We start from the raw sequence: 12,202 nt of genomic DNA, 5'->3' as shown, positions 1-12,202 counted from the left end.
TTGTTTGAGTTTTCCTGGGTAACACCCGGTTGTTACGGAAATAGAGTTTTTGAAAATATGCAATTATTGATGAAAAATAGAGCTATTTTAGAAACATGGTGAAATATCAAGTAATTTTAGATGAACTAGTGACTATAACACATTTTAGAGACATTATAGATTTCTCGTGCTAGAATTTTGAGGGTCCTCCTCAAAATTCTGCCACAGTTTGGTAGATGATCCTTTGGCCATTTGCAAGTAACGAACTTGTTGAACCTTCTTCAGAATTTTGAGAACCCTTCTCAAAATTCTGCCCTAGTTTCTTAACCAATTCCTAACTTTCTGGCTTGCGATAGCGTTGGCTGGACTTGCTCCTCAAAATTCTGTACGAGTTTCTGTTTCTGGGGGAAATGGAGATTTTATTATTATATGACCGAACCCACAGGGTTGCCTACGTATCCCCTCTTAAATGGGAATCAGGTCAAGCGTAGTTCAAATACATCTGATGAAAAAATGTAAATAGTCTAAACATAGTATCTCTTGACTGCATCTGAATTGATTGGTTTTGGCCAAACTTCTCCATCCATTTCCGCAAGTATGAATGCTACTCCTGTTAGCACCCTGTGAACCATGTAGGGACCTTGCCATTTGGGAGAGAATTTTCCTTTGGCTTCATCTTGATGCGGGAAGATTTTCTTCAGTACCAACTGTCCTGGTGCAAGCTGCCTTGTTGACCATTTTGTTGAAAGCTCTGGACATTCTATTCTAATAAAGCTGACTGTGACATACCGTGTTTATTATTTTTCCATATATAAGGGCCAATTGCTCATAGCGGCTCCTTATCCATTCTGTATCACTGAGTTCAGCTTCATGTATGATCCTTAAAGAAGGAACCTCTACATCCACTGGGATGACAGCTTCGGTACCATAAACCAGCATGTAGGGAGTTACCCCGGTTGATGTGCGAACTTAGTGTGGTATCCCAACAAAGCAAAGGGTAGCTTCTTGTGCCATTGTTTGTGGTTTTCTACCATCTTCCTTAGTATCTTCTTAATGTTTTTGTTGGCGTCTTCTATGACTCCATTCATTTGAGGTCTATAGGCTGTGGAATTCTTGTGCTAGATTTTGAAAGTTTCACACATGGCTTTCATCAGATCGCTGTTAAGATTGGCGACATTATCAGTGATAATGGACTCAGGAACTCCGAATCGGCAAACAATACGATCCTTGACAAAGTCTGCGACGACTTTCTTAGTTACAGCTTTGTAGGATGCAGCCTTTACCCATTTTGTAAAGTAGTCAATGGCTACTAGAATAAACATGTGCCCGTTTGAAGTAGTGGGCTCGATCAGACCGATGACATACATTCCCCAGGCGGTGAATGGCCAAGGTGAACTTGTGGTATTGAGCTCATTTGGAGGCACTTTTATCATATCGGAATGTATTTGACATTGGTAGCATTTTCGGACATACTGGACGCAATCTGTCTCCATGGTCATCCAAAAATAACCGGCCCTAAGTATCTTCTTGGCCAAGACAAAACCATTCATATGCGGGCTGCAGGTCCCAGCATGTATCTCCTCAAGTAGCTTAGAAGCCTCTTTTGTGACGACACATCTTAGCAATCCCAAATCAGGAGTTCTTCTGTACAAGTTTCCTTCTATGTGGAAGAAGTGTCTGGATAACCTCCGAAGTGTGCATTTCTGAGTATGGTTCGCATGCTCCAGATATTCCTCTTTTGCCAAAATATTCTTTAATATCGTGTAACCAAGGCTTCCCGTCTGTTTCTTCTTCAACATGGGCACAATACGCCAACTGACTGTGGATCCTTACTGGGATAGGATCGATGAAGTTCTTGTCGGGATGTTGTATCACGGATGACAGGGTGGCCAATGCATCGGCAAACTTATTCTAAATTTTGGGAATATGCCGAAACTCTATCTTCGCGAACCTCTTTCTCAATTCCTGTACATGGTGCAGATACGACAATATCTTGGAATTCTTGGTGGCCTATTCTCTTTGTACCTGGTGCACAAGTAGATCTGAATCACCGGTAACCATCAACTCTTGAATATTCATGTCGATTTCCATGTTGAGCCCTAGTATGCAGGCTTCATACTCTGCCATGTTGTTAGTGCAGTGAAATATGAGTTTAGCAGATACCGGATAATGCTGACCTATTTTTGATACCAGAACTGCTCTAATGCCTACTCCTTTAAAGTTCGCAGCTCCATCAAAGAACATCCTCCAACCGTCGTAAGCTTCAGTAATGTCCTCTCCTATGAATGATACTTCTTTATCGGGAAAATACATTTTCAGGGGTTCGTATTCTCCTTCCATGGGATTCTTAGCAAGATGATCTGCCAGTGCATGTCCCTTGACTACTTTCTGAGTCACATAAATAATGTCGAATTCGCTCAACAGGATTTGCCACTTAGCCAGCTTACCAATGGGCATTGGTTTCTGAAAGATATATTTCAAGGGATCCATCTTTGATATGAGGTATGTTGTGTAGGCACAAAAGTAATGCCTCAATTTCTGAGTTGTCCAGGTCAAAGCACAGCAAGTGAGTTCCAGCAGAGAATGTCGTGCTTTGTAAGGTGTGAACTTCTTACTCAAGTAGTATATGGCTTGCTCCTTTCTCTCTATCTCGTCATGTTGTCCTAGAACATACCCGAAAGCTCCATCCAATACAGATAGATAGAGTAGAAAATGTTTCCCAGGTTCTGGCGGGACTAGGACTGGCGGTGTGGACAGGTATTCCTTGATTTTGTCGAAAGCCTTATGAAAATCTTCGATCCAACTTGTTTCAGCATCTTTCCTTAGCATTTTGAAGATCTGTTCCCATATAATTATAGATTGTGCTATGAAACGACGGATATAGTTGAGACGTCCCAGGAAGCTCATCACGTCCTTCTTGATTTTTGGTGGCGGTAATTCTTGAATAGCCTTAACTTTGGATGGGTCCAACTCGATCCCTCAGCGGCTGACGATGAATCCCAACAGCTTTCCTACGGGAACTCTGAATACACATTTTGCGGGGTTTAGTTTTAAGTTGTACCTCCTTGGCATGTCAAAGAACTTTCTCAAATCCGCTATGTGATCTGTGGCCCTCTTGGATTTCTTTGTGTATCATATCATGGAAGATGGTTGTCATGGCTCTCCTGTAAGTAGCCCCAACATTCTTTAGACCAAATGGAATCATCTTATAGCAGTACACACCTCATGGTATAATGAAAGTTGTTTTCTCCGCATCTTCTTTATCCATCCAGATCTGGTGATAACTCGCAAAGCAATCTACAAAGGATTGGAGTTCGTGCTTGGCGCAATTGTCGATTAGGATGTGTATATTTGGCAATGGAAAGTCGTCCTGGAGACTTGCTCTATTTAAGTCTCGATAGTCAACGCATACGCTGACTTTCCCATCTTTCTTTGGAACTGGTACAATGTTGGCTAACCAGGTTGGGTACTCAACTACCCTGAGGACTTTGGTTTTAATCTGCTTAGTAACTTCCTCCTTGATTTTTGGGCTCATATCTGGTTTTAACTTTATGAGTTTCTGCTTCACTTGCGGACACATTAGATTGGTAGGTAATTTGTGAGCCACTATCGATGTGCTCAAACTGGTCATGTCATCATATGACCATTCAAAGATATCATCATATTCCTTCAAGAACTGAATGTACTCCTCCTTCTCTGTTAGTGATAAGTGAATGCTTATGTGAGTCTCCTTGACGGTTTTGGCGTCTCCCAAATTTACTGCTTCAGTTTCGTTCAGGTTGGACTTAAGCGTATTCTCAAAGTTCTCAACCTCTCTGACAACCTCCTCAGGTATTTCATCTTCTTCCTCCAAGTCACTATCCTTATATTGCATTTCCTCATTACATGTCACAGTTACCGGTTCATCAAGAAAAGTAATAATAACACTATAGAAAGAAAAATGTGGAAAATAATAATGAATAGTAAATAGCAATGCATTGATTAAAACTGGAAACATCCAAAACAAGTACGGCTTGATGAATCGAGCAATTATTTTGAAACAAGTGTGTCTTTAAAACAAAATTACTGAAAATATTTTAGATTTCTAGCATGGCTATAGAAATAAAATTAAGTTGATTGCTAAGCTACCAGGGACTCGATGGGCCCGGGATGGTGTGGCAGTCCAGTTCCTAAGAACAACTCCCTTATCCACAGTCTGAATAGTGAGGCCTTCTTCCTCCTCCTCCTTAATTATCGCACTGCAATCCACGTCTTCGTCCTCTAGGAACAGATTCCTCAGCCCAGCTAATGCTTCTTCTTTTGCAGTTCCCCATATTGTATCAGTTTGGTGAAAAGTCTGACCCAGATGTGGCACTGGTTGCTCGAGAGGGTAATAAGGTCCACGCTATGGAGGCAACCAATCATCATACTCTTGCCTTGTATACTAGTATCTGAGCCCGAATGTAGTATACCAGCCCGAAGGTAGTACCATGATGTTTAAGCTATATTGGTTTGGTGATGCCTTGGAGATTCTTCCCAAGTCCTTTGCCGGGTTCATACCCAGACCATGCTAATATGCTTTCTATTTTGTTACTCCACCATTTGTCTTTCTCAATAGCATTGACATGTTCGATATGATGATAGGTTTCCCCTCCTAGCCTTCTTCTGTTCCCGATAACCGGGATGGTTTGACTGGTGTAAATGGGGTTACTCCCATCCCCGTGAATGATCACCTCCTGATAGTTCCATTCGAACTTCATAGCCTGGTGTAGTGTGGAAGCCACAGACCCAGCGACATGTATCCAGGGTCGGCCCAACAGAAGATTGTATGAAGCTGATATGTCAAGCACTTGGAATTCAACGTCGAACCAAGTTGGCCCCATCTGTAGACAAAGATTAATCTCCCCAATCGTGGCCCTTTGAGACCCATCAAAGGCTTTTACGTTCATGCTTCCTCTCCGTATTTCATGGAAACCTTTGCCAATCTTTTTAGAGTATCCAACAGACAAATATTGAGGCTTGAACCTCCATCGATCAGAACTCTGGCAATGAATTTGTCTTCAAATTGTACCGTGGTATGCAACGCTCGGTTATGATTCAACCCTTCAGGTTGTAGTTCATCCTCGTAGAAGATTATCTTATGACTTTTTAGCACCTGCCCTACCATGTTGGCCATCTGTCACTGTGAAAGGTGTGGCCACTTCTACTTCAAATGGAACAGGTGTGGCTGCAGGTAGAGCTACCTCTACCTCAAATGGAACCGATGCGGCTACCTCAACCTTGACTGGAGACTGAGTCTATACTACAATAGGAGTAAGTGTGACTACAGGTTTAAAGTCATCGCCTTCTCGAATAAGCCCGATTGACCCCTCAGGATCCCATTCTTTATCTATCTCTATCACATGTATTCCACTACCCCTATGATCTGGGAAAGGATTGTTGCGGACATTAGGTGCAGCTTCTTTTACATGTATGACCTTGTTGTCAATCAGTGTCTAGATTTTATCTTTCAATATTCGGCACTCGTCAATGGTGTGCCCCTTCATACCGGAATGGTATGCATAGGTTTTGTTTGGGTTGACATATTGGGATGGGTTCTCCACTGCCACAGTAGGAATATGAGTGACGTAACTAGTGACCTTCAACTTTTCATACAGCTAGTCGATGGGTTCAGCAATAGCGGTGTATTATTTGGGTGGTTTGCGGTCAAATTGGGTCGTGGTCTTGGGTAATTTTGGCGAGTTGGAGGTGACTTGAAATGAGATAATTGGGAATTATAAGTGTGATAGATAGTGGCTGGTTGGGAATATCTGGGAGATGAGGGTTGATATGTGGGTGGAGGTATTTGGTATGTGGGGGTGTTTGGTATGCGGGTGGAGGTGTTTGATATGTGAGTGGACATGTTTGGTATGTGAGTGGAGATTTTGGGCCTTGAGCCACCATTACTGCCTGACGTCTTTCTTCTTCGATATGTCGCCTGATTGTAATATTTTGTTTGTGGCATGTAGTACCTCGAAGTTTGTTACCATCCTTCTCTTGATGCATTCTTCGATCCTTTCACCAAGTTTGATGATATTAGAGAATTTATGGTTTTCAATAACCATCAACCTTTCATCATATTTCAAATCTTGTGCTCTAACGAAGAATTTATTCCTATGTTTCTCGTCCAAAGCCGACCTGACTTTGGCCGTTTCTGATCTCCAACGAGTAGCATACTCACAGAAAGTCTCGGTGGGCTTCTTCTTAAGGTTCTGAATATAGAAAACATCTGGTGCATTTTCTATGTTTAACCTGAATTAGTCCATGAAATCAGACGCCATACTCACCCAATTGGACCATTTCTTAGGATTATGGCTGATGTACCAGGACAAAGCGTCTCCTGTAAGACTTCTCATAAAAAGTTTCATCCGGATCATTTTATCCTTTCCGACCCCGACAAGCTTGTCACAATAGGTCCTTAGATGAACCCTAGGATCACCCGTACTGTCAAACATCTCGAACTTGGGAGGTTTGTAACCCTCTGGCAATTCTACATCCAGTTGTATGCATAGGTCTTCATAATTCAAACCTTCTATCCTTTTGCCTCCTTCGACACCCTGAACCCGACTTGTCAATTTCTTGAGTTCCTCAGCCATGTTCTTGATGAGCAGGTCCTTCTCAGCGGATTCTAGTGTATAGGAGGTTGGTTGAGTAAAGTGAGGTACGGTTTCCACGTATATAGGGTTGTTTTGGTGAGTGCCAAGAACTTGGGTGTAGTGGTGGTCATTGGTTGAGTTTTGAGGATCGGGAATGAGTTGTGGTGTGTTCTGGGGAGTGTGATAAGTAGCGGTTGGTGGGTTCTGTATTGGTTGATGATGGTGTTGTGGTGGAGTTGGTATCGATAAGGGATTGAGATTTTGAGGTGGAGTTGCATATTGATGTGGTGCAGGAGGGTTTTGTGGATATTGGTTTGGTGCATTTTGGGGAGGTGCTGGGTTATTGGTGTTTTGTTTGTTGACATCGGGGACATTCAGGGTGAGGGATAGGTTTGCTAACTTGTAGACCTGCTCAAGTTCTCCTTGTAGCTCTAGTATCTTTTGTTCCAACCGTAAAACCAAATCATTTGGTGCCGGAGTACTCCGACCATCTGAAGTTTCTGCATTCTCCACATTTTCCTTTCGAATACCACTTAAGTCATCCATTTTAGATTTTCCTTTGCTCATTGTATTACTTGGAGGATGAGGAGGTGTAGGGACTCTAGATCTGGTGTGATACGTTGATGATGCCAGTATGTGTGAACCAACCTTAGGGGATAGGAATAAAGAATAAAGAAAAACAATAGGTAAACAAGTCAGTAAGGGTTCTGAAATGTTTTCAGTATTTAAACACATATTGTGGGAATGTAAATTCGTGTCCTAATTTGGGATCCTCGTTGTGCCTGAGGTATCCTAGCGATAAATAGATTTGGAGAAATTCAATGCCAATTTTTCCTCATTTCATTAATGTAAAAATAAATGACCCAAAACGACACTAAATAATGTTACTAATGGCACTTGGCCTTATTACATTGAAAGAGAAATAAGTAAACCTAATCTACTTGGTCCCAGAAGGACTTTCTCCAGACCGGATGCTATTGTTGGTCAGTTCTCCCAGCTCGCGCAGGTTCAACAGTAAGAATGCCCTTGCCAAATGCCCTCCTTCGTTTCCCTCGGTGTTCTGGCAGTCGGTGACTCTCTTTCTTATCTTCCCTTCCAATTCCATTAAACTGACTCCAGATATTCCAGTTTTTCGCTGGATTTAACAGCTCTCTCTTCCCACTCATTAATCATTTCTATATCGTCCTTATGCTGCGCCATATGCTCAGCTTCAGACTCTCGAACTCTTTTGCGTAGCTTGTTATACTTCACCTCTACTTCGACAAACTCATCTATGACCCTGATACTTGGACCAACCCTTGGCTCGAAGATTCCTAATAGATTATCATCCAACCATGATGGGTAAAAGTATGAATGGCCCGCATGATATCGGTCCGGATCGATGGTATCCTTCTCTACAATAATATTCAAAGTCCACATATGTTGTGCTTCATTCTTATATAGGATGGCGTCCCCCTGGAAATCAGCTATGAAGTGACTCATTTTATCGACCCGTGGTATGACCTGTCTCCTACCTGCCTGTCTTATAACCCTGAGGGGAGCATAAGGGTATATCCCCCTTAACCAAGTGTGGGACGTCTCTGGATCTGATGATGAACTCGTCAGTGGGGAACCACTCAAACATCCACTGAACTTGGTCCTCAGTTAACTTGTCGAAGAACTGCACCCATCCTATAGCGTCCTTAGGTTGAGCAAACATGTCCGGAATGTAAGTCATTCCCTTATGGTGATAAAAAGTTATGTGGTCATTCCATGGCCTTCGTGGAAACTCTTGTCGATATTGACCCCTTTGGAGATTCTCTAACAACCAAATCTGTAGCAGCAAATTGCAACCCTCAAAGAATCTGGACCCTTTCTGACAACGTTCCAAGGCCCAGTACATATCTGCAATGATCATAGGGATAATGGTATATGTCTGCCCCTCGATCTAGTCCATCAAAGTTTTGGCCACCATGGCCAGCCTGGTATGGATTCGATCCCCTTGGATTGGGAATACCAGCATACCCTAGAAACACACAATGAACACAAAGACCCTACGATGAACCCAACCCAAGGAGGTGATTGAGAACTCATCATCAAAAATACGGTAAGAGCTACTGTGACCGTATCTTTCATAGAGGAAGTCAAAAGGTATGTAAGAGTTCTTCAGGCACTCCAAATCATCATTTTTCTTCAGCCCCATCATCCTAAGGAACCCTCTACCGGTGCGATTTTCAGGTGCTAAAAGATCAGGGCTATCCCAAGGCAACCTAGCAAATCCTCCTATTTCTTCTAGAAGGGGAGTCATTTCTATATCCCCAAAGTGGAACACGACCCTTTCCTTGTCCGAAAACATATTGGTAGCCTCGATCAACATTTTGTTTGGCTGAAGATCCAACAGTGAAGGCAAGTTTTCTAAGACTCGTTTCATATGATTTTGGTCACTTGAGGGAAGATCCCTCCACCAATCTAGCAAAAGTGGAGGTATGTTACCGACCATACCGAATCTGGGGACTTCGTGCCTTATTTTCTGCAAAATAAAAGATGGTTAGGCGCTTTCCCCCTCCAGGTTAGTCTATTTATAAAATAAATGATTAGCATATTGACACTTATTTCTCCAAATTAATGCACACAATCGTGGTTGCGTCCGTTGGGATTATGGAAAATCCGATGGACTTTTGACGAGGCTTGTCTTGAAGGGTTATTATGCGGACAACATATTAACCCAGCTAGGTTTGACCATGATGCATGCATAATTAAACAGAGTAAAGTTGCTATAGATGTCTAGACTGGGACCCTCAAGCGGAAAACTTGAGGGGGAAAGGCACAGAACCATCGAACGCACCGCTAATCGACTAGTTTTACCGCAAATACGCCTTTCTGAATTTAAAGGGTGATATATAGGAAGAGCTCAAACACTCATCAAGCGTTGTTATAGGATTGATTACACACGAGTGGAATATGATGTTGAACATGATTTATGCAACAATAAATAACATGTTGTCAAGTATTTGCACGTTAAAAAAATGATAAATGCAGTATTTAAATAATTGAAAGACAGTTACGGAAAAAGAAAACAAAGTGACAAGTCAGTTTCAGGAAATAAAGAAAATCATAAATGCTTGAAAATAGGCAGTTAAATCCAAATAAGGGGGAGGTGCACGGGATAAGGCATGCTTAAGACTAATTCACAAAATAAGTTCATTATGGTAAGAGCCTAAAATATCCCCAGCAGAGTCACCACGCTCCCGTTTTTCCTTCGCGGAATTCGGGTTTCGACATTCATTGCAAACAACTCGTTTCCTTTTGGGAATTGGGTATTTGAAGAGTTGCCACATAACGGATAAAATGCGTTAGGGCACCTAGAGTAATTAACTCATGTAACCAGTTTGCATTACCAGAGATTAGGGTAAGAGCTCGAAATAAACTTGAGGGGAATGTGTTAGGCACCCCTCGCGGTCCACAACGGTGGGTCCCGGCCGAGCTTAGTTATGTGAATCTGTCATTTAACAGGTAAGCGGTCTAAGCACACATTTGCAAATAAGGGTAGTTTATGCAGTCTAAGCACACATATATAATCAAGAAAGTTTAGACAGTCTAGGCACACATACTTGAGTTAGGGAAATTTGAACAGTCCAAGCATACATACATAAATTGAGGAAGGGAAGTCCTAAGTTGGTTAGTCTATAGGATCACATTTGTACAGTACCCGGTAAGCCTTTCTCAACTAGAAGGGTTACACGTGGCATTAGTGCACAGGTCATCATATCCTTTTACTACCCATTACCCTCCCCTTAGTGGTTATATAAACGAGTTTAATTAACGAACTCCAAGCGTGCTTTACCCGTCCCTTCCTTGTGGTCCCGAAGGTGTTTAGGACCTCTATACTTGGGCAGTTCTAGACACTCCTAAGGTATTTAAAAGGTAAAATCTAAGCGACAACAAAGAACACATAGGACTGTCAAATAGGGAAGCAATTAGGGCTCATGTTTTACCTCCACACATAAACAGATACGTAGCACGCCTCAAACAACTGATTTTAAAGAAACTTAGTGTAAGCACGTGATTTTTGCCCAATATGAGAATTACTCCCAAAAAATTCAAAAATAAAATGATTTTTCTTTGATGTGCAATTTTGTGATATTTTGTGATATTTTGAATAATTATTTGTATTTGTCTGTGCATGTTTATTTGCTAAATTAATAAAAAATACAAAAATATGTCGCATTTTGCATGTAGGATTTAATTCTACAATTGTTAGTGATTAAATTTGTTTTACAAAAATTAAAAATTACAAAAATAGGCATCGTTTGCATTTTTAGCATTTAATGTCCAAATATACAATTTTATGCTTAATTAATACTTAATTGTGCGTTAATTGTTATTGAGAGTTAATTTGCGCTTTTATAACTTAATTTAGTTCTTAATAATATTTTAAGTATTTTTATAATTTAGTTTTAGAGAAATAAAAGAAGAAAAGAGAGCGAAAATATAAAGAAAGTCGGAATTGGGCCTCTTCTTCGATTTCAAGCCATAGGCCCAAAAAATGGCCCAATCTTCCCTACGACCCAGTCCATTTCGAACTGGGTCGACCCAGTCCATAACCCAACATCCTATTATCTTACAAACAACACAAAACAAAAAAAAGAGAAGAAAACCCTAAAAAGACCTAACCAATCCGCCACCCCCCCTTTCCTATCTTTCTCTCTTTTCATCATCTTCCCCAAGCTAAAAAAACACAACCATGGCTGCCCCCCCTTACACCCCAACCATGGCTTCCCCTCCATCTTCACGTCTTCATCTTTTCCGTCGACGTCGTCCATGGTTTCTCCGTTGCTTCATCTTCTTCGTCAAACCTCCGTTGTGCGCACTGCTGCCCGTTTCTGCTCCCCGCTGCTTCTGCCGATGCGTCGTCTTCCCGTCATCCTCCTCGACGGAATGCCGCTGCCATGGTCGACCAGCTGCTGCTGCTTCTGTCTCAACCAAACAACCAAACGAACACAGCCATGGACGAGCTTCGACGTCGACCATGTCGTCGTCCATGGCTGTCCGCGCTGTGCTGCTGCCTGTCGCTGCCGCTGCTGCTGCCTATCGCCTCCCTTGCTGCTGTCTTGACGTCATGCTGCTGCTGCTCGTCGCAGCAGGTGTTGGACGGACTGCTGTTGCTGCTCGTCGCGGCAGTAGCTACGGGCTGCTTCATCTTCTCTTCGTCTTCGTCGTCATTTGTTCGAGCTTTGGTCGAGGCTCGGACAGATTTGTTTACAATCAAAGTTCTTCGTTGATTTATCTCCGGTTAGTTGTTTTTGAGTTTTATTTTGTCCATATTTCGTTTTTATATTTCAAAAAGTTAAAATCGTTAAATATTTGATTCTTGTTTTGTTCGTTGTTTATCGTTGAAATCATTTTTTCTAGTTTGTTCATGTTCATGTGCTTTGTTAAAATTAATTTTCAGATTTCAAAATAGAAGTTTAATTAGTTGTTTTCATATTCATTTCATGTTTGTATTATTGTTTAAGTGAATATTTGTTAGTTTGTTGTTTGTTAGATTCAAATTGAAATTTAATTAACTATTTCTTCAATTTGTTTCATGTGTTTATGTATTGTTAGAAATTGTTAGTATTGTTAAGTTC

Source organism: Nicotiana tabacum, chromosome 12, assembly GCF_000715075.1.
Source record: "Nicotiana tabacum cultivar K326 chromosome 12, ASM71507v2, whole genome shotgun sequence".
Classification (NCBI taxonomy): domain Eukaryota; kingdom Viridiplantae; phylum Streptophyta; class Magnoliopsida; order Solanales; family Solanaceae; genus Nicotiana; species Nicotiana tabacum.
The sequence above is the reverse complement of the archived record's forward strand: the minus strand, read 5'-3'. Positions refer to the sequence as shown.